Source organism: Drosophila ficusphila, unplaced genomic scaffold (assembly GCF_018152265.1).
Source record: "Drosophila ficusphila isolate 14025-0441.05 unplaced genomic scaffold, ASM1815226v1 contig_197, whole genome shotgun sequence".
NCBI lineage: Eukaryota > Metazoa > Arthropoda > Insecta > Diptera > Drosophilidae > Drosophila > Drosophila ficusphila.
The window spans coordinates 3,743,913-3,765,359 of NW_025064091.1; the positions used below are offsets into that span (position 1 = coordinate 3,743,913).

Consider the following 21,447-nt stretch of genomic DNA (forward strand, 5'->3'; position numbering starts at 1 on the left):
GGCAAATGTAAACTGCTGGTGGCACCACTCCCCACACCCCTCCCACTTGCCCCTCAAAATGGGGGAAATGCCAGTCCTTCATCGGGACAACATGGATAAAATAAATATTAAACGGCCTTCCTGTGCACCTCGTTCTCGTTTTGTTGCACTTACATTTGTGTGTGTGTGGATATTTGTACACATGCATATATCCCCGTATATCCTGCACATCCTGTGTACCCAAATTGCAACCACAACAACAACAAACAAACAAACAAGGGCGGCGAAAAGTGCGATGGAAGGAGGAGGGGCGGGGAAAAGGGGAAAAGGGGTGGAGGGAAATGGGGGAGGGTCGGCCGCCTTAAAAGTCAAAAGTAAAAACAAGTCAATTTACGTCAAGCACTTTTGCTATAAAGGATATTAGAGCAGAAATACAACAACGACATGCCAACATTTCCGACATGTAGGCGTCGACTGCCGGCGCCGTTAGAAGCACGTGGTGCGACTCTGGGTGGTGCTGCAAGCTGGGTGGTGCTGCAAACTGGGTGGTGCTGAATGGGTGGTGGGTGGTGGTGGGTCGGGGCTTTTCCTCGGCTGCTTGCTTGGCGTTTTCCTGGGTTGATTCCGAATGCAACTGCCATTTGCGAGGCGACCATTTTGGGCGCGGGGCTATGGGAATGCGAAAATGGGAATGAGCATTGCATGCATGTCATTTGTACCCCGGCATGGGTGGCGGCAGCAGGGTAGCAGGGGGGCCTTCGTATGGGGGTTGGTAGCCATTCCGGGGGTCAAAGGGAGTTTTTGTGCGCCGTGCATCTTGCAACTTGTCGGGGCTGCAGTGCCAGAAACAAAATGGCGCCGAACTCACTGAACAAAAATTGTAACAGCTATTTGCTATAAATATATATAATATGAGATAGTATAAATAATATCTGTAATAATTAAAATATTTATAAAATTTATAAGAATATAAAAATACAAGTTATATATCAGTTTATACAATTAAAAGTTTAAATTGGTATAAGTTACCAATGTGTAATCAGTAATAGGCTTTTAAAGAATTGTTCCTACAAATTATTGCATACTTTGCGGAGTCAGTTGGTCCTTTTTGAAAACTCAAGGATAAGTTTTAAATCTTTTGTTTTTAAATAATTTTTAGAAAGCCACATTTTTCTTTTTCCCAGTTTGCCAACATATTTTTTATTTCATCCAAATCTTAGGACAAAGGTTTTCTTTCAATCCTGCAATTAGGGTGCTAAGATAATCCTTAAATTATTTTCTCAGTGCCAAAGGCTACGTGTTCGTAGGCGCAGCAGAGTTTTTAAACAGTTACGGGCGGAAATTGCGTTGCCATTAGGCGAACGGCAAAAGGCGATGGCCACCCCGCCATGCGACCTACCCCAAAAAAAAAAAAAAAAACAGAAAAAAAAACCAAACAAAAAATGCTGAAGCGTACATATAAAAGTCGTGGCGAAAAGAAAATGGAAAATGAGGTAAAGTAAGGGCACGAAAATGAGAAATAACTGCGAAGGAGCGACGCCAGCGCGTTTTTCCCCAAGCTTTTTTCCCTGACCTACCGCAACGCATTTTGGCCTGGCTAAGGGTAGTTCCACCCTTACGTTTGTTGCTTTTGTTGGCCCGCCCGCTCGTCTCATATTTATGCTTTGGTTTCAGCCAAAACAATTTAATACATTACATTTTACTGGCATTTCCTTTTACTTTTCTTCGTTTTCTTCGTTTTTTTTTCTTTTTGCTTTCCCCCAAAAAGCTGCACGCACCCCAAGACGTTGGAAAAAAAGGGGAAAAAACAGAAAAATGTTGAAGGAAAAGCGGGGTGGCACGAGTGGGTGACTGCCGCATCCGGACTGTGGCGCAGTTTTCACCATAAATAATGCCATAATGCCCTCGTTTCGTCTTTATTTCGCAGCGCCAAGCAGCAAAGAAAATAAAAACCCAAGGAGAGCTGAATGGATCGAGGGTTAAGATGGGGGCCACCGAGGAGCTCATCCCGATTATGGGACAGATCATTGAGGTGAGCACATTAAATGAATTAAACACGACCCGCCCAAGGTCAAATCGCCAAAGGAGCTGTGCGGAAAATCCCCCCAAGGAAATGGCACACAAAGGTGCCATTCGCGATTCACAAAGTTTCAAGCACACGAAAATCGGGAACTCAAAAGGATACGCTCATGAATTGAATGTGTTTTGATTGTGGGCCAAGGAGGAACTTGAACACAGGTCAGTGCAGGAAATAGAAATTCATAATTGCATAAACTTCAGTTCGTATAATTTTTGGTTTACAAAGAAGCCATAAATGCGTTTTAATAGTTAAGAATGTATTTTATTTTCTTATTTTAGGAACCTATCAATTCCTTTAGTTTAATAAAGCTACGTTAATCATTCTCCTTTTATTGAAATAATAGAATATACAATTTTCACAATTATATTTATTTTTCATTTTATTATTTTAAAAACAATATTTCACATAGAATTTATTTCAGAAGTTCCTGCTTGACCTTTGGATATACAAACAATAGTTTACATCAGCCATAGAAATCAACCTTTTTATATTTAATAGGACCTGTTTTTGTTGGGGTTTTTATTGAAAACTTTCCTCTGCTGAAAACCATTAATTAATTTAAACAAATGGAAATCATTTGGCAAACAAACAAATAAATTGCTCTTGTTTGCACACAAACACGCAACACTGGAAGGTTGGGGAAAAGTCAGAGTTGGCAATCAATGATGGAAAGCCGAATGGTTTGGGTTTGGGTACTTCCGATGGATTGGGTACTTTTGGGTGGTTTTGGGGTTAGTGGGTGTGGGTGTGGGTGGCTCGGGTGGTTTGGGGGGTGTGGGTGGTGCCGCCAGAGTCGACTCTTCAAAATGAATGCCGTGTGCAGATGTCCTGCCAATCAATGGCTACGCTTCAATAAACACATACATCGCATCCAAGGGGACAGGGGCGGCGAAGAGGGGGGTTTCTACAGGGGGCGGGTGTGGTACTTTGCAGGGGATTGGCCTGCACCAACCAACACATATGCAAAACGGGGGGCTGGGACTCGAGGCCCCCGCAAAATTTGCAGCACGAACAAATCGTAAAAATTATTGAAAAAAAAAAAATTGAAAAAAAAACCAAACAGAAATAGTAAAAAAGAAGAAGCAGCAGCACACGAGCTGAAACTATTCAAAAAGAAAGAGCGAGATGGATGGCATGCTCCTTGGAGAAAGAGAGGCGACGATTCGAAAGAAAGAGAGAAAAACAAATTAAAAATTGCTGAAAGAGGCAGCAAAGCACCGGAAAAAAAGGTGGAGGGAGTTCGGAACTTGGCTCCTTCATTTATTGATGTGTAGCTAGTATCCCTATGATTGCCTTTTCAGAAACTATAAGCCCCACCCCCCCGGGAAAGCCCTTCCACTGCCACCCCACCTCGCTTTCCCCAAAAACCCCACACTCACATGCTCATGCACTGATTGCTTCATTTTTTATAGTTCGTCCTTTACTAGCACTCAACATTTTGTTTCGCTTATTTACTCACACACACACAGCCAAAAAGATACTGAAAGGGCAATGTAGTTAGGGGACAGGAAAAGATATAGCAGCCATTTCTCCATAGATTTCACCTATCTTACCTCTTTTTCTACCGATTATTTTTGCAATTCTTAATTAGAAGTGTTCACACATGAGTTGCTGGCTTAATAAATGCAAAAACCAAACGATTTTCAGCGGGAAAAATTCGATAAAAAACATGATCGATACTCAATGGAAAATTTTGCCTTTCGAACTTATGATGTAATCTTTGTTACTTGTTTATTGAAGCTTTTAATATTTATCACAAGGGAAAGTTATTAAAAATATCAAACAAATAAAGCTTTAAAAATAGAATAAAAGTCCTTAAAACTAAACCCATATAAATCGTATTTCATATCTCGATTTTGTCCGACTCCGCATTTCTCCTTCACTTTTTCAATCCAAAAATTAAACTGAGGGGTGGAGAGATGCTATCATAACAAATCGTAGATATATAGAAATACATATACAAATCTGTGTCTGTGTGTTGGTGTAGACAAAAGGCAGCCAACTAAACTGACGCACCAAAAAGTCATTTGAAAGTCGCACAAACTTCGGAGGAAAAGCTTTCCTCTTGTGGGAGGAAATACAAGGTGGGGTGGAAAATGAAGAAAATGCATTGCAAGGAAACGCACTTGTCAAGGGGAATGGGGTAAAAACAAAGGGGCTTACAGAATTGTCAAACTTACATATTTTTCTCAGCTTTATTCTGCAGGATAACTTTTGAAAATATATCCAGATTTGTTTAATAAATTGTACTAAATGTTAAAAGGTTGGATTCAAAGGAGTTTTAATACTTTATATCTTGTTATAAGATATAGATAAACAAGAGCATGGTTTTAACCACATTTTAGCAAAGAAAAATATTTTGTAATGGATTACTAGCTGGTGGCACTTCAATTTGATGTCTTTACATACTTTCTAGCCTGTAATATCTATCAGCTTGCATATGGAAATTTTTTCTGACACATTATCCAAGCTAATCATTTGCACAGGGTCACATCGCCTGGAAAAGTGCAGCGGGGAAAACTTTGTGTCAATAATGAAAGCAGGCCGTTGGGGTGACATCACACACACACACACGTGCACTCGAAAAAAAAAACTAAAAAAGCGCAACTTAAGTAGCAACAAAGGACATGCACAAACACACACACACACACATTCCAGCACACTCACAGGTCTAAGGACACACAAACTGGCGTGAAAAATAAAATGTCAAAAGTGTTTACGTTGTCTCCTCCTCTATTGCCATCTCGCTCGCACTCGCACTGTGTGCTATCTGTGGCGAAAAAAATTGCTTTAGTGGGCGGCAGTTGGGCCAAAAGCACAGCATTCATTATATGCAACAACATCAACTGCTGTCGACGTGGCAAAAGACGCAATGCAACGCGATGCGAGGCGACGGCAATAATACTAAAAACGAACAACAACAGCAACAAAGGGGCCGCCAACAACTATCGGCTAAAATCCACCGAACTTGGCAGGACCTGGTGCCAAAAAAATGAAGTTACACAGAAGAAAAAGGTAGCAGTAAATATAAAAAACATTCCGTACAGATCTTCTACAGCAGATCTTCTTCTTATGTAGTTTTACTTTCAAATATATGCAACCATATAAGTAGGCTATACTTTTTTATGACATTTCCAAATATCCTTTATATTTTTTACTACTTGCAGGCTTTAATTTTTGAACACCAATCAGAACTTTTATTTTATATAGCTTTATACAATTTTTTTTCTCTGTGTGCGAACATCATTGAAGACAACAACAAACGAAGCCGACAAAACAACAACATCTACGAAAGCAGTTTGCAAAAAATTCACCAACAAGAATAGCAAAAAAAAACATACAACAACCACATCTTAAAATACACCAACAACGCCGGCAAAAATCGAGCGAATATTTTTGGCAGGCAAACAAAAATATTTTTCACCGAACAGCCGTAAAAAAACATGAGAAATGGAAGATAAAAAATACCTTGCAAATAAAGCTAAATAAGTTATAAAGGGAAAGATAACAGAAATGAAAAGAGTCGGGTATAAGGCTCTTATAATTTGTTAACAAGAAAGCAGAACGTATATTACGATATTCTCAACAAAAAGGTTTAGAATATTATCAGAACCCCCTAAAATGACGCAGGAAAGTATGCTTTAAAAATAATTCGTATTATTTCGGACATAGAAAATAATAAATAAATTACCAGAAATAAGATAGCTCCAAAAAACATATGCATTCAAAAACGTAAACGCTTTAATCTTATGAAGAAGTGCAAAGAATTTTGTGAATCCTAAATTTGATTAACAGAACATAGAATATAATAACAAGATTGGTAATAACAATATCGATAGTGCATAAATAACAGCACTAAAAATTGACGCCAACGTCTGCGTCGGCAGAAAAACCTGCGTTATAGGCGCCAATACACTGGGAGAAGAACCCAGTGACTTCCGATTGAAACGGTGACTGCTCCACGTGACCGAAACTTGGGGCCATCGTAGCGGTTAGCGGGGGCTGAGGGGGCGTGGCGAGTGGGCGGCAAAGGGACGCACAAAACGCAGCAAAACGAAACGCAAAGGACGTCGACTGCGATGCCGACTGCGCTGCCCAAAATGCCCAATGCGCTCTCACACTCTCTCTGTCGCTCTCTCGTTGCCGCGCTTACTCTCTCTCTACCTCTCTCCCTCGCTCACTTGCTGTTGCACTCGTCGCATATTAGTGTTGTTGCTGCCTCCTGTCTTTGCTGTTGTTTTTGTTTCACTGTGTGTGTTTGTTTTTGTTTCTCAGTGTTTTTCTGTTTTTCATTTTTTTTGTTTTTTTTGCCATTTCCTTTGCTGCGTTTTTTGCCAAAAGGGGCGATTTTTGCTTCGGTGGTGTCGTTGTTGCTTTTGTTTGTCTCGCTGCCGAACGCAGCTCGAAATAACAGCAACAACAACAAACAACAACAAAAGCAAACGGCGAGGGAATTTTTTCATTTTTCGCCAATGTTTGTTGTTGTATTTTTGCAGCTGACTGCCAATTGTTTTTGGGCCAATCACAACGGAGTGCAAGCGTCGCATTCGCATGTGGGTGTGGCCTAAAAATGCAACCCCCTGCAGGTGGACGCGGGCAGCGCAGTCGCAGCGCTGCCAGGTCGTTCGTTTTTGTTGTGCCTTTTTTCGCTTGTTGTTTTGCCCAGCAAGAACAACAACAAAATTGTGTGTGTTTGACCCACGGAAACAACAATAACAAAAAAGGACAATTGACCAAAGGGCCCTACACACACACACATATGTATGTACACGTGTACACAAAGGTACAAGCGTAATCGAAGATTAAACTCACAAAAGGATAAATAGGTAACGGTAACACCACTAGTCGTTATTATTTAAAGCCTGTCTTATATATTTATTGCCTGTTTGTTAATTACTGCATAATAAAAAAAAAGCACTTTACAAGGAGGTTCTTTAAATTGAAACACTTCAAATACATTTAAACAATTAATAAGTATATATAGAGAGTAGTTCCTATTAATGTATCAGTATAAGTATAATTTAAATTTAAACTATTGTTAGTAATTGTTAAAACTCAATATAAGTATCAATTTCCTAGATCAATGTAATTATTTATTGATGCATTTACAAAATAAACGCAGATGCACTAACAAACTGTAAAAATAATTCTAAATCACGTTATAATAACTGTAACTTGTCGTTATAAAACTTATTGATTTAAGAAATTATTTAAAAAACTATTGTTCATTATTCGCAAGCAAAAAATCTTCTCATTTTTAAATAATCCATTAAACACGCACCCAAAAATGATGTTAACTTTGAAGCAGTGTTTAACTTTGTTTGATTCACTCTATTTGAATTTCCCTGTTTTCTCTGGTCTTAAATTTTATCCGCGACTTTTTCGCAAGTGAAAAGTTTTCACTTTCCTTCCAAAGAGTGGGTGTTGGGTGGTGAAAACAACAAGAAAGCACACAATAAATACTTGACGCCATATTGTTAGAGTGTGAGTGTTTGACTTGCAAGTTTAAAGTCAAAGAAAAGCGCCAACAACAACGGGTACAATCTGTGAAAGGCGAGGAAAATCGTCTGCGGGAAAACACTTTTAACTTTTCCGACCAGCAAAGAAAAAAACGTCAAGTCAATTGAGGAATTCAGATTATGAGTGGCGAACTCATTTGCCAACGAGCGGGTAATTATTTAATTTTTGCGGTTCTTCTGGGTGTCAGAGAAATTTATTAAATGTACCATGAAATTAAGTAAGAAGATTAAATAGCAAGCCCTTTATTTGAAGGCCTACCTTCCGGGGAAGTCTTCCGTAAGTCTTCAAAATTTCTTATAACCCAATGAATACATATGCAAATGCTCTACAAATATCCTGGAGTTCAGCGCTCAAGCGATGCATTCAGAGAGCAGCAGACAGATATCCTTATACAAAGGATATATTCAAGTGGCAGAGGTAGTAATGCCACAACGTCTAATGCCACATATTGCATACATTTGTGCGCCAGTCGGGGCAAAAATTTTATTCGCAGCTATTTTGCGCACAATTTAATGCCATTTTTATGCACTTAATGTTTGCCCAGATGGCAATACAAACACATACATACACGTATATTATACATATCTATTTGTGCATACATATAGTAAGACAGCGCAAGTTTGCAGCCAGCGAGTGGAGAGTGAAAGTTGCTCCTTTCTTTCATTCGGTGCCATTTGTTGTATGTACCCGCTGGATACATTATATATAAGTGCAAATATATATACATATCTATGTGTGTGTGTGTGTGTGGCTGCATATATCGGTGGCAAAGTTTTCAATTTCGCTTTCAGCATAAATATGCCAGAGAGAAGTTTGCTGGCGCTCTTTCTCCTTTTGGCCCGCTGGCTGTTTGTCTGCATTATGACCCACTTAAGTGGCTTTATGGCGAAGGTTACAAAACTTTGACTAGACGCCCGATTCCCCACCCCCCCTCTGGTATCAGTCGAAAAAGTTTTTAACTTGATTTAATGGGTTTTAATTGCCGGCGCTTGGCAACTTCTCAAGTGTGTTAATTAATTTGCCTGTTTCCGGACACTTCCGCAAATACCTCCCCGCGCCACGCCTCCTTTTTCGCCCCTACGAAAAAAAAAACAAAAAAAATACAAAATGAACGCCCCTTTCCTTAAGCCAGCACATGTATCTGGCAGATACATCAACTATCTTTGCATGCCATGTCATCACCAGCAGCAGTAGCCTGTCAGTCATACCCACACAAATTGTTATTTTTGTCTATACCGCCCGGCAGGTAAATAGCAAATATATACACTGCCTCCGCGCATATATACTCTTAATAAAACTGTCAATCAAGCGGCACAGCAGACCAGGCCGAAACGCCAACTAGAACGACATTTAGATAGAGCCAACAAGACTGTCAAAGGTTTTCCAGCTGGCACCGAACCCAAGACCAAGCAAGGCGAACAATTCCGCGCCCAATTGCCAAAAACGCTGCCAAAGTTAAGCTACACAAATTATGTCAATAAACAAAAAAATAACAATGATGGAAATCGCTCCGAAAATTGTCTCAAGAAAAACAAATCATTTCCTGTAGTTTTTGTAATTTTATAAAGCTATTTCGATTAAACATAATAATAAATATAATTGAAAAGAAAACCTGAATCTAAACTGTGGGCAAAAGAGCAGCTTAATAATTTCATAATAATAATTTCATTTAATTAACTTGTAATTTATTTATTTGTTCAATGTTAGATCAATTTTACTGTTTTTAAAATTGATTAGTTTTTTCAACGTGAATATTAATTAATTATTTTATGTAATGTAACCAAAACTGCTGATAGAACTTTCACAATTTCCCATCACAACAATATCCTGGGATCCTCAACACTTTCCTCGAACCCTTTCCCGATCAACCTGTCACAGGTCCAAGTCTGAAACTTCGATTTCGGGGCCATTCGAGGGGCTTCGATGAGGGGAGGTCCCGCCCTTTGATTTGTTGTTTATGTCATTTGGCAAATTGATTTCATTTGAGGACACCTGACAGGAATGCACGCCTCCCCATTTCCCGATGTTTGTTTAGCGTCAAGTGAAAGTTTTCTTTGTGTTCTTTTCCCATTCAATTTCCCGGGAGCCAGGGTTTGGCTAAATGGGTTTTATTCAAATCTTTTCTTTTCGCTGCCGGTCTTTCAGTTGTCAGCAACATGTTGGTAGCAGCCAGTCTGACGCTAATTAGACACCCAGGATGTGTGTGAGCCCGCTGATTCTGCCGGCTCGAAAATTGCCGAGAGAAGGGATGACATTAACGATCGATTAGTATCGTTTCTATAAACCAGATCCCAGCCATTCAAACCCCATAACTTTTGTAATTTTTATCCGATTTACAAGTGGCACTCCGCTATGAATTTTTTATTTTATTATGTAAAAAACAGCATCATTAGTTTATTTTCTCCTCCTTTGAAAATTTTTAAAAATTTGAATTTTGGGAAAAGTTACCAAAAAAAAAAAGGGGCCCCATAAAAATTTCGAAAAAATGTATTTTCCGGTATGCAACTATTTTATAGGCCTAGAAACATGAAAGAAAATGTCATCTCCCATTTTTATTACTCATTGAAGTGGCTTTTTACATTTTTTGAATAGAAATATATTGGTAAGAAAATATCGTTTTTACATCTGCGATAAATGCAGTATGTTGCGATAGTTTCGATACATTTTTGCGATCACCGTGGCGGCTTCCACGCGATCTGCATCCGCAATTTGGAGAACGGGCGAGGGGAATTGGGAAAATGCACTTGGCAGACGTCGGCAAATAACAAAAGGCTAAATTTTTGTACACCGGCAACATGTTGCCGGCAGGTTGTTGCTGCTGCTGCTGCTGCTGCTGCTGCTGCTGTTGCTGTTGCTGTTGCTGTTGCTGCTGCGGTTGCTGCGCCTTTTTGTCGTCTTCATCTGGTTGTGTTGCCCTGCAGCGGCGGCATGTGAACAACACAATGTGTCATGTTGTTATTGTCGTTGTTCGCCGTTGTTGTTGCTGTTCAATCGATTTGTTGTTGGTGTTCAATTAATTGTACTCAAACTCAATGCCAATGTTGCCGGCTACTGTTGTTGCTGCTGTTGCTGTTGCTGCTGGTGGTGATGTTGCATGTTGCTGTTGAGCATGTTGCTGGCGCCAATCGAGGATCGTTCACCGAATTGAAGGCGACGGCGGCATTTTAGAGAAAGAGCAGAAGAGTCCCCGCCCCCCGCAGATTAGCATCGGCAGCAACAACAAATTGCAATTTATATAGAAAAATAAATTTGTACTATTGCTGCATTCCCGATTCCCATTGTTGCCGGGTGGTCCTCAAAAAATTTACTAAGTTCCAAGCTTATCATAAAAAATCTTGTTTTATATATTTTCTATCACATATTCAATAAAATATATTGGTACAAGGAAAAATTGATAGAATATTATTGTTTAAAATTCAATAATTGATATTTTCCGGATTGCCAAAAATCCCTGACTTATTTTGTCTCAAAATAATCTTGGAAAACCCCCGGAAAACCTCAAACCGAAGGCAAGCCGCAAATGGAAGATGCTTTTTAATTAGCCAGCAACAAGAGGCGCCAGACAAAGAAAATCCCGAAAAGGATGTCCAAAATCAAACAACAACCAAGACGAGGCATAAATGTAAATGGGTCTAAGGGGGTTTCTTCTCAGAAGGGGGGATGGGGGAGGGGGAGAGGGGGTTTCAGGGCAAAGTGTCCCAAAATGCTGGCGGCAAAATGAGGCGACGAAACACGAACCAAGACAAAATGCGCGGATTTCTGGAAACACCCTCAGTCCGCTGCAGGAAAAGCAAAAAAGCATCAAGACCTCAGACTTCAGGCTTCGGAGCCAAAAGACAACTTCATTTTTGTTGTTCCACACTGTCTGCCGCAAGCAGGGGCGTCGGCGGGTTAAGGGCTTCTTTTCGAATGGGGGGGGGGTCATGCAAAAGTGTTAATGGCGGCTAATAAGGCGAGGCAAAAAGGACGAGCGGCTGGCGGCACAAGGACAGAAAGCCGGAACGTCGCCGAATGACATTAACAAGCGTGATAACAAAAAACAAAACCAGCGAGCAAAAAAATAAAAAACAAAAAACCCAAGATGAAGACGTTGCAAAAGGGCGTGAAAAAAAAGAAGACAGAAATTCTTAAAAAGGGGTGGCTAAAAAAGTAGAAGGAGCGCCACAAGAAGGTGTCAAACAACAAAATTTAGACACAACTTAAAGCCACAAAGCGAAGGATTTCTGTATCGTCGAATAACATTCATTCATTTTAAAAAGGATTACGATTATTCAATAAAACGTACCATAATTATTCACCTAATTATTAACTATCTTTAGTATTCCAAAAGTGAATTAAAAAAGTATTAAAAACCAAATCCGTTAAACTATCTCATCAGTTGAGATTAAACAAATAAATTCGTTTAGGAAAAATACTTATCTAAAATCCCCGTCCTAAATTCTCTGAACTTTGATCAAACCATGAAATCAGCTAAACATTTCCGCCAAGTAAATGTCCGAAAACCCAGAGACTTCCTGCGAGCATTAAGCAGGAGATGGGAGATCCTGGGAAAGGGATAAGAGGCGGATGAGTGAAGTGTGGCAGCTTTAGACAGCTTCGGCTGCATAGTTTCAGTTGCCTCTAATTTAACGGCAGAGTAAGCCGAAAAATACGGCCAAGACGAAAGCGAAGACGATGGCAACAGGGAAGGCGAAGGCAGACAAAACATTTGGCAGCTGCCAGGACATCCTCAACAGCCATCCAAGGCGAAGGATCCCCGAGCCAGGCAGCGATTAAGAAGATAAATGATTATTTTGAGCAATGCCAAAATAATAGACACCGAAGGCTGCCAAGGAGGCCTTGTCTTAAATTTCTAATTAGACGCGATGCGATGTGAAATTTTTGCCGCTCCGTCTGCCACTTTGCAGTTCGCATATCGATTATTTTCCCTTTTTTGGACATCGAAGTGTTTTTGAACCCGAAAAAGCCGAAAGAGCGACGCACTCCAGGAGTCAAAGGCAAAAAACGGAGGCCGTAGACCTGGAACCGGCTGCCCTTTTTCGTATATACTATATATATAGCTATACTATATGTATATATTTATTTTGTATTTTCATTGTCAAGGCTGAACGCAGAGTGACGCCCTCAACACGCATTTGTGCGTTTGTAGCTCACGGATACAAAACTTTGAGATATACACTATCTGAAAAGTTACCGCCTGGCTGGTAATGCAAAAAATAATAATAATAATTAACTCAAGCATTCGAACATATTTATTAATTATCCACTTAACTTTTGAAATTTGAAACTAGTAATTTACACTTTGAAATGATTTGACAAGTACTCCAAAGTTAGTTTAAATATTTACTACTTAAAATTTAATATAGTTGAAGTAGTTTAACTTCACTTTACTTTGTTCATGCTTTATTTAAAAGTCAGAATACCCCGAATAAAAGTTTGTTCCGGCAGGGCATTATCAAACACACATAAGAGTGCGTAGAGCGTTGAACTTGGGCCAAGTTGAGTCAACTTTGTGCGTGTATCCAGCGGATACATTGAACCTGCGCAGCCCCCCTAAGTCCCCTCCCCTTCCCCCCGCTTATTCGAATACCACCCCCTCTGCCCCCCGGGGATGCCAGCCTAGTGAGACACTCGCCGCTAACGGCGCTTTCTTTTATGATTTTTAATTAATTTTTATGTGCCAAAAACACACTCACACACAGCGCAAGAGTAAAATAAAATAAAACCGAAAATCTTGTTAGCCAAAAATTAAAATTTAAGCAAATTTGATAGATAGTTAGATGGATAGATAGGTTTATAGAGACAAGCGCAGCTGCTCACTAAGGGGGTTGGCAAAAATTCAAAAAAAAAAAAAAAAAAAACCAAAAAGAAAAACAGAGCAGCGAAGTCAATGAACCAAAAAAGGTAAAGATGTTTGCAAAAATCTTTTTGCCCATCGCGAGCTTAGCTTAATTTGTATTTGGCAGGTTTTTAATTTCGGCTTGTCTTGCTTTCTATTTCCCTGCGTAGCATATTAGATCTAATGTTTCTGGGCCTGATATCCGCTTGAAACTGCTTAAGACACTCCAATGATAAATTATAGACAAAATATTTCCCCATTTCTGGATGTGTTGGCTTGTCGTATCAATGACGATCTGATTGCTGCCGGCCAAACCCAAACCCAAAGTTTTATTTCTTGTAATCACATCTTTTGATATATTTTTTGGACAAGCTCGGGGATTGTGAAAGTCTGCTGATCGTCCGATAATTGCACAAATATGGTTGTTTAGCTTATGCGCAAATTGTCGGTGCTAACATCAAAACTAATAAAAGCACCCGCCAAATGGCAGCAATCTTTTCAATATCCATCTTGATCCATAAGTGTTTTTCATAAAGTAATTCGATAGTTTGTTGCTTATTTAATACAACTGAACTTAATGAATATGCATACCAAAGATGTTCACCTTGTCAATATTTCGCAATGCTTATTATTGCTTTAATTTGATATTAAAATCAAAAAAAACCTTGTTTAAGCTTCCTTATCTATTGCTATTATTGTTTATTGTAATTCAAAACTATAACTACTATAATTATTTAAAGTTGTAGTTGGATCTCACAACAACATTTTGGTAATATGTATTACTTTGAAGTTAAGTATAATTATGTTTTGGGAATAATAAGACTTTGAGTTTATTTTATATTTTTAGACAAGTGTTCCACTGATCTCCAGAAAAAGGTAAAATCATACAAAAAACTGCTGAAACCGAAATAAACTAAAACCAATTGTTCAACTAAAATTTGTCAAATAGATTATACGATTGTCAACAAAATATTTACTCAGCTTTTCTTATGCCTAAAAAAAGATCGCTTTCCCCAAGAAGATCCAAACTTGTTTCGAGTGTAGTTTGGCCATCGATGATCATTAAGCAGTCGTGGCCGAGCGGTTAAGGCGTCTGACTAGAAATCAGATTCCCTCTGGGAGCGTAGGTTCGAATCCTACCGACTGCGGTGATAACAGTTTATTTTTTAATTTCCAATAAGAACAATAAAACTTAAATTAATAAAAAATAAAATTATATTTTACATTATATTTTATAGTAGTTAAGTTAAAAATATGTAGTTTACATAGAAAAAACGATGGGCCCCTTGTAGTTTGCATATTAATAAACCAATACTATACAACGTTTATGGGATCTTTTTATGATCAATTTTACAGCAGTGATCTCAGTTTGGGGAGCTGAAATTGGGAAATCCGGCCACCGATTTTAACCAAGCAGTCGTGGCCGAGCGGTTAAGGCGTCTGACTAGAAATCAGATTCCCTCTGGGAGCGTAGGTTCGAATCCTACCGACTGCGGTTAGTAAATTGCATTTTTTGTAATATTTTATTTTAAAAATCTAAAAATATATATTTAAAAAAATTAAATATTTTTCCTAATTTTCTTACTATTTCCTTGTTATTTGTAGACTGTTTCTTAAATTCTTTAACGTATTTAGGGTCAATGCATTTTGTGAGCTTTTTCTGTGTATTTATTTCTCCTCTTTACGTGCAAATTTCAGCTACAGCCCAGCCAGAAAAAAAACCGCGAAAAGAGAGCATTGAATGGGCACTGTAATTAACCCCATATTGATTGAATTTTAAAGGCTTTTAAGCAAGTGCCACCCGCTGTGGCTTGAACCCAACCTAAGTCGCCGAAAAATAAAGGCAGATTTGAAGCTACGAGATTGGCTTTGGCTTGAAGAGGGGCAAGGAACTCTTGAGACCATTGAACCCGCCCCAAGAGGCAGTTGGATACAAAAAAAAATAAAGAGGAAAAAGGCCCCAGAAAACGCGCCAAGCATTTGCCAGATGCTAAGTGAGTGATAGACAAGCAACAAGCGACGACAACTTGCGCAAATCGACGACAGAAATCAGAGCAACACATGAGCCAAAAAAATTGCAAACATTTCGGCATTAGAATGGAATAAAGTTCATAATACTCTTTCCAACAATTAATTACTTTATAAGATAAACATATAAGTTGTCACTTATCTAGTTATCGTTTTAAAGAAATAAACTTCAAGATAAACAAGTGCTAGAGTTCTGTTCTCAGTTGATTAAGACCTTTCTCAAAATATTAAAGCATACCGCTTTTGTTTAAATTCTTTTAAGCATAGTTTCAATTTTTACTACCCAGCAAAAGAGTATTACTTACTAGCTGGAAAAAAGGCAAATTTTAGATACGCGTATCTCTCGGGCTGATTTCTGTTTTTCGCCGTTTCGAGCGAGATAAACGACCGCACAAACGAGAGACTTTGACCCAAATTCGGCCAAAAGCCTGCGTTGATTAATCGACTTTTAGCGCTGCTCATCGCACAGATACAGCGCGCGAAATAAAACGCTTGAAGAAAAAAAAAAGAAAAAGAAGAAAGAATTTGCACAGCTGCTCCTGAGCCGGCTAATTGAGGAAATCGAATGTAAAATTATGTGAGCGGCAAGCAAAAAAAATATTCGCAAACGGCCGGCGAGGAGTGACGCATGCATCTAATTTATGTATCTGATAGATACACCGCGATACTTCACACGAACTCCCAGGTTTTGTTGACCTTCTTCGAACGCTTTTGGTCGCAGATTTTCACTTTTGGCCACGCCATTAATTTCTTTGCTGGCGCCCACCAACAAAGCTGTTAATGTGTCGAAATTGCTTCAGCTTCGGTCTCTGTTTTCCATTAATTCGATTGTATTTTTGCAACTCCCCGATACATCTTTCGATGCTTGCGCGATACCTGGAAATTGTCACAATTTGAGTTCGGAGCTTTTCTGTAATTATGCCGCAATCGCCAGTTGACAAATGTCGGCCAAAAAGGGTGAGGGACATTGAGAAGTCAGCTCAAATATCGAGCTATATATACCTGAGTCCATTTGAACTCCTCCAGCGAGTTCAGAATTTAATGAACTCTGCTTGAGCTGTTGGGTATTTAATAAATAAACTAATTCAATAACACATTCAAAAGGTAATAGGATAAAAACAAATTATTAGTATTATCCTATTCTAGTGTAAAGTTAAAGGAACTTCTACTATTATTTTAACTATTAAACTGTCTTTAAGTAAAAAGAAATTCTCTAGTAGCACCTTTAAAGAGAGTCAACATATTGTATTCATTGCAATTAAATGAAGAACCCTTGGCAAATTGATTCTTATTTACTTAGCTAACCGCGTACATAAAATAGGGAATAAGTGCAATGAGGTGCCTCTCAATGGAGTCGGATATTACCCTCTGACCACGCTCTGTGACTTAAGAATTAAACGCCTGCCCTTTTGGCCACGCCCCCAAATGGCAGACTACAAAACTGACAAGTCGAGGGTTATGGTAGCAACAAAGGGAGGGCAAGGGGGGTAAATGGATAGGGATTCGGGATCGGGGGAGGATATGGCGTATATGGTTAGCTGACTCAACTCGGCAAGTGAAAACGTTGAGAAATCATTTGCATAAAATAATTTTGCGTGTTTTGAGTAAATAAATTACGGAACAACGAGGAAAGAAAGAGAACAACGGCGCAGAAGAAACCGATATGGCAACAGAATATATACATATATATATATATATATAGTTACACTAGCTGACAGATATATTTACACACACACAAACACACACTTGGCGATGCAGTTGCAAAACTTTTTTTCGAACTGTCTGAATGGAGTTGTGCAGACAAAAGATACAAATATGTCTGCACGGAGAAAAAATATCAATAAAATAAGTAAAAACAATACATTTACCAATTGATTTAATAAATATCAAGAGAAAATTAAGGCAACATTATAAGAAAAGTTCCTATGGCTTTAAACGTTTATATTTAAATCTATTTTCCAATTGAATGGTAGAATAAAACACCTATAACGCAATCGTTTCTCCATGTTTATATTCTGGGTTTATCTATCGAGTGGCCAAGCCCCTTGATAACTTAGCCGTACTCCCCTGCTTTTGGCTTTGGTAACATGTCGTTGGGCAATTAATAACGGATTATGAGGCGACGACTCCCAAAGCGTTGACAATGCGGAAAAATAAAATAAACACAATGGGAAAAGCTCTGGGTGGAAAATGGTCGAGATGGTTGTGGAAAATGGTGACGACGAACCACTGACGGCATCTTTGAGATGCACATTCGAAAAAAGAAATACAAGTAACGCGTATCTGTGCGCTACAAATGTATCTTTCATCATCATTGGGTCTTCTTCTTTCCCCTTCTTCCTGTTTTCCTCTTATAATTCTCCTTTGGCCCCGGCTTTGTCACGCCTCCACCGTCCCCTTGTGACTCGTCCTTGTGCCAGGCTTTTAAGCTGATGAAAAGGAAAATTCCCAAGCATTCAGAGTCCAAAGTTTTCTTTCTTTTGAGACGCCATTCCCCACCGCTCGCCACCGATTTTCGTCTTTATTTTTTTGCGGATTTCTTGTGAAAAGCGTAAAAATTGCTGTAGATTAGCCAGGCGACGACATTGTTGGCTCTGTTTGAGTTTATAGACATCTCATATGAGTCGGGCATTATTCGGTCAGGCCCTTGAAGGGGTCGTCTCTTTTGGGAAGTTGAAAGTGGGAAATGGGAAATGGGATGCCACACAGGGATCACACGAGGCTAAAGAAAATTTGGAAGCACTTCGTTCTGAGCTCAGTTTAAAGGCGGCTTCAATTGAAGAGGGAAACCAAAAAATGTATGGTTATTATTAAGGAAAGAAATGATTATTTTTAAATAAAAAAAGATCAAAGAATTAACCTCATAAAATGGAGTCCTTATAATGAATCAATTTGTTATTTATTTATAACAAATCAATTTATTTAAAAGATAATAGGTACACATTAAATGGATTAGCAATCAATCAAACTTGTTAAAATCAAGGATTATTTATAAAAATCTTTACCATTTATTTATACCCTTTTTTAACCTTAATTTTTCATTTTCATTAAACTACATTCTATTTATAAAGAACCTTGGTTTTCCAAGTTACCTCAAAATGATTTGAACTTATGGCTGGGTTTTTAGAGGCAACCTGAGATATGCTGCCAAAAAACCTTTTGCATAATTCTATAAATTATAAAATACAACAAACAGATGACAACAACAGCAGAGGGAAATGCCTCAGCTTGGGGCTCCCTTTTCCCCTGGAAAATTCTATTACACTTTTCGTTCCTTTTTTGCCATCTCCTGGTCCCTCATTTTTTTCACTCACATTTTTATGTGCGTCTTGTGATTTTTTCACAATTTTCCGTTGTTACTCCTTTTTTTGTTTTTGTTATTTTTTATTTTTGTTATTTTGTTGCTGCTGTTTGTTGTTGGTGTTGTTCTTGTTGAGCTCTCAAGTGCAATATGCAGGCCTCCCTTGGTCGAAGCCCCCACATCCCCCTACCCCTCCCCCTTTCCGCCCTTCCCCCTTTGCCATCTGTTTTTTAGTATCCTTTGGCTTGGCTTTGGCTCCTTCATGTATTTTTTATCTAAATGCCCCAAAGGCATTCTTTTGCAGCATAGACAAAGTCGCCTGCTACTTCTCCAAAAAAAAAAAATATATAATAATAATAAAAAAAGCAGAGAATAAGGAGAAAATAACGCAGTATTTTTTCTTGGTTTTTGTTTTGTATTTTTGTGACTTGCAACAGAAGTTGGCAGCAGAAGAAGGCAAAAGTCATGCGCCAGAGAGCTCCTGAAGGACGCATCAAGGAGACAGTTGCCAGTTGTTGCAGCCCCCTCCCCCTCACCCTCGCCCTCCCCCTTTTTGCCGCCCGCCCCTGGCCGCTTCATCATCATTAGCGCCCTCCAAAAAAAAAAAAAAAAAAAAACAAACACACAAAAAAATGAAACAAAGTTTAAAAAACAAAATGCAGAGCGTTCTGCACACAAAAGAAAAGAAACGCCGAAAATATGCTTAGGGTTAAGTGTTCCCGTTAGAGGAAGCCAGCTGCCTCCGACCCTGATCCCTTAACCCTTAACAATTTCGCCCTCGCAATTGTCAAGGCCCTAATCCCAAGGAGGTCCTGGTTAACGGTGCATCGGGATATATATGGGGATATGGTAGCGACCCATTGTTTGACCGAAGAACTGCCTCGCACACAAAAACCTTTGACAGCTCATCAAAGGTTCACTCGAATTGGGGTTACCCTTTAAAAATATTGTCTGAGAACCCTGTAATTTTTATAGAATACATCCTCTATGTTGCATTTTAAATAATTAACACAGATAAAATACTGCAAAAATAAAGAGCTTACAAAATTCGTCAACAAGTAATTAACATTTGAAAAAGGTAGAAAAATTAACAGAACTTGCAATGTAATAAAGTACTAAAAAATGTTTCTACAAAATCAATCTAATTTCTCACTCATTGAAGAGGGTATATAAAAATACATTCCACTGAGTCCGAACCCAAATCGCCCCCAAAAAAACGTCAAAGAGGCGGCCTGCAGTTCAATGCACCTACAACATCTAAACCCAAAAAAAGGACACAAATAACAAGCAGCCGAAGAAAACAAAAATAACCAGGGAAGGCCCACACGAACACACACTCTCGCACACACACACACACACAAACACACTGATGTGTGTTATTTATTGCGACACAAAGGACTCGCGCAGGGAGACAGACGTTCAATGTCCTGCAGCCTGCAAACGGGCTAATAAAATGTGACGAGCGTAACGCAGAACGCAGCGCGAATCGAGTACTTTTTTCTTTTCTTTTTGCTTTCTCTCCGCTGCAGGACACATGCCACACACACACACACACAGAGACACACTCTCCCAATCACACAGATACAGATACAAGCACAGCACGCAGGACATTGACACCCGAAAATGGAATGGCATAAAATAAAAGCCGGCGAGCCGAAAAGTCCGAAGCCCTACGAAGACGCCGAAATTGCCGACGCGCCGGCGAAGCCCAAAAAGCCAATGGCCCTCCGCAGGATGCGCCCAGGATCCGGGATCCTGCACTGAGAAAAAACATCTGCAATCAAAATAAAAATTCAATAAATTAAATTAAGAAGAACATACATTTGCATGGAACTTTAATGGCTCAATAGGTTAGCCATTTTAAAGTATATAAAAATAATATATTCAAAAGCTTAACAAATATAATATGATTAAAAAAAAATATAGAGAAAATCTTTTAATTGAAAAAAAAATTGTATTTAATTTAAGCAACAATTTCAAATTTATTCCTTTACATTTAGAATTCCTGAACTAAATTGCGTATAATACTCATTATATTTTTTTTTGAACAAACTACGCAGCAATTGCTTTCACTGTACGGGCACGTGTGCGTGTCCATACACACTGACTAACGCACACACAGCAAGGCAGTCCTGGGTCCTTCTGGATTATCCCTAACGTCATCGGAGTGCATTGAACTCCATTCAACCTTTTGCCGCTCGTCTTCGGTTCGGTTCTTCGGCTTCTTCAGCCACTGGGCGTAAATCAAAATGCGCCGAGTCCTGCGTCTTGAGTCCGGGGTCCTTCATCCTTGCTTCAGCCTTGCGCCGCCAACAGCTGATGTCCTGACGTCCCGGGCATTGCGTATACGCAGTGGTGTACCCCTCCAGCCTCTTGCTCCGTTTTCCGCCTGCGGCCAAAGTTCGTTGAACGTTTTCGTGTGTCGCATTTCGTGTTTACTTTGTTGATTTTCTTCTTCATTTTTTTATACTTGACGTTTGCGGCGCCTTGAGTTAGATTTTTGTCCTTTGATAGGCAACATGTTGCTGGCAACACTCAATAAACATTTTCCAAGCTTTATTTGAAGAAAATTTGTATAAATTTATGAAACTGTTTAGTTCCCTTAAAAAATACTTTACAAAGGTAAAATAAAAATAGAGAATCAATTAAATTACTAGCCCTAATTAACACCCCATCAACATGAGCGAATAAATTCCTGAA

General features: G+C 39.1%; 2 non-coding genes across 2 annotated transcripts; both read left to right on the plus strand.

Annotated features, from left to right (window-relative positions):
* The first annotated feature begins 14,484 nt into the window (after positions 1-14,484).
* On the plus strand, positions 14,485-14,566 carry Trnas-aga. Its single transcript has one exon. It is a non-coding gene; the product is annotated as a tRNA-Ser (tRNA).
* A 265-nt stretch (positions 14,567-14,831) lies between these two features.
* Positions 14,832-14,913, plus strand: Trnas-aga. The gene has a single exon. It is a non-coding gene; the product is annotated as a tRNA-Ser (tRNA).
* Positions 14,914-21,447: the final 6,534 nt, after the last annotated feature.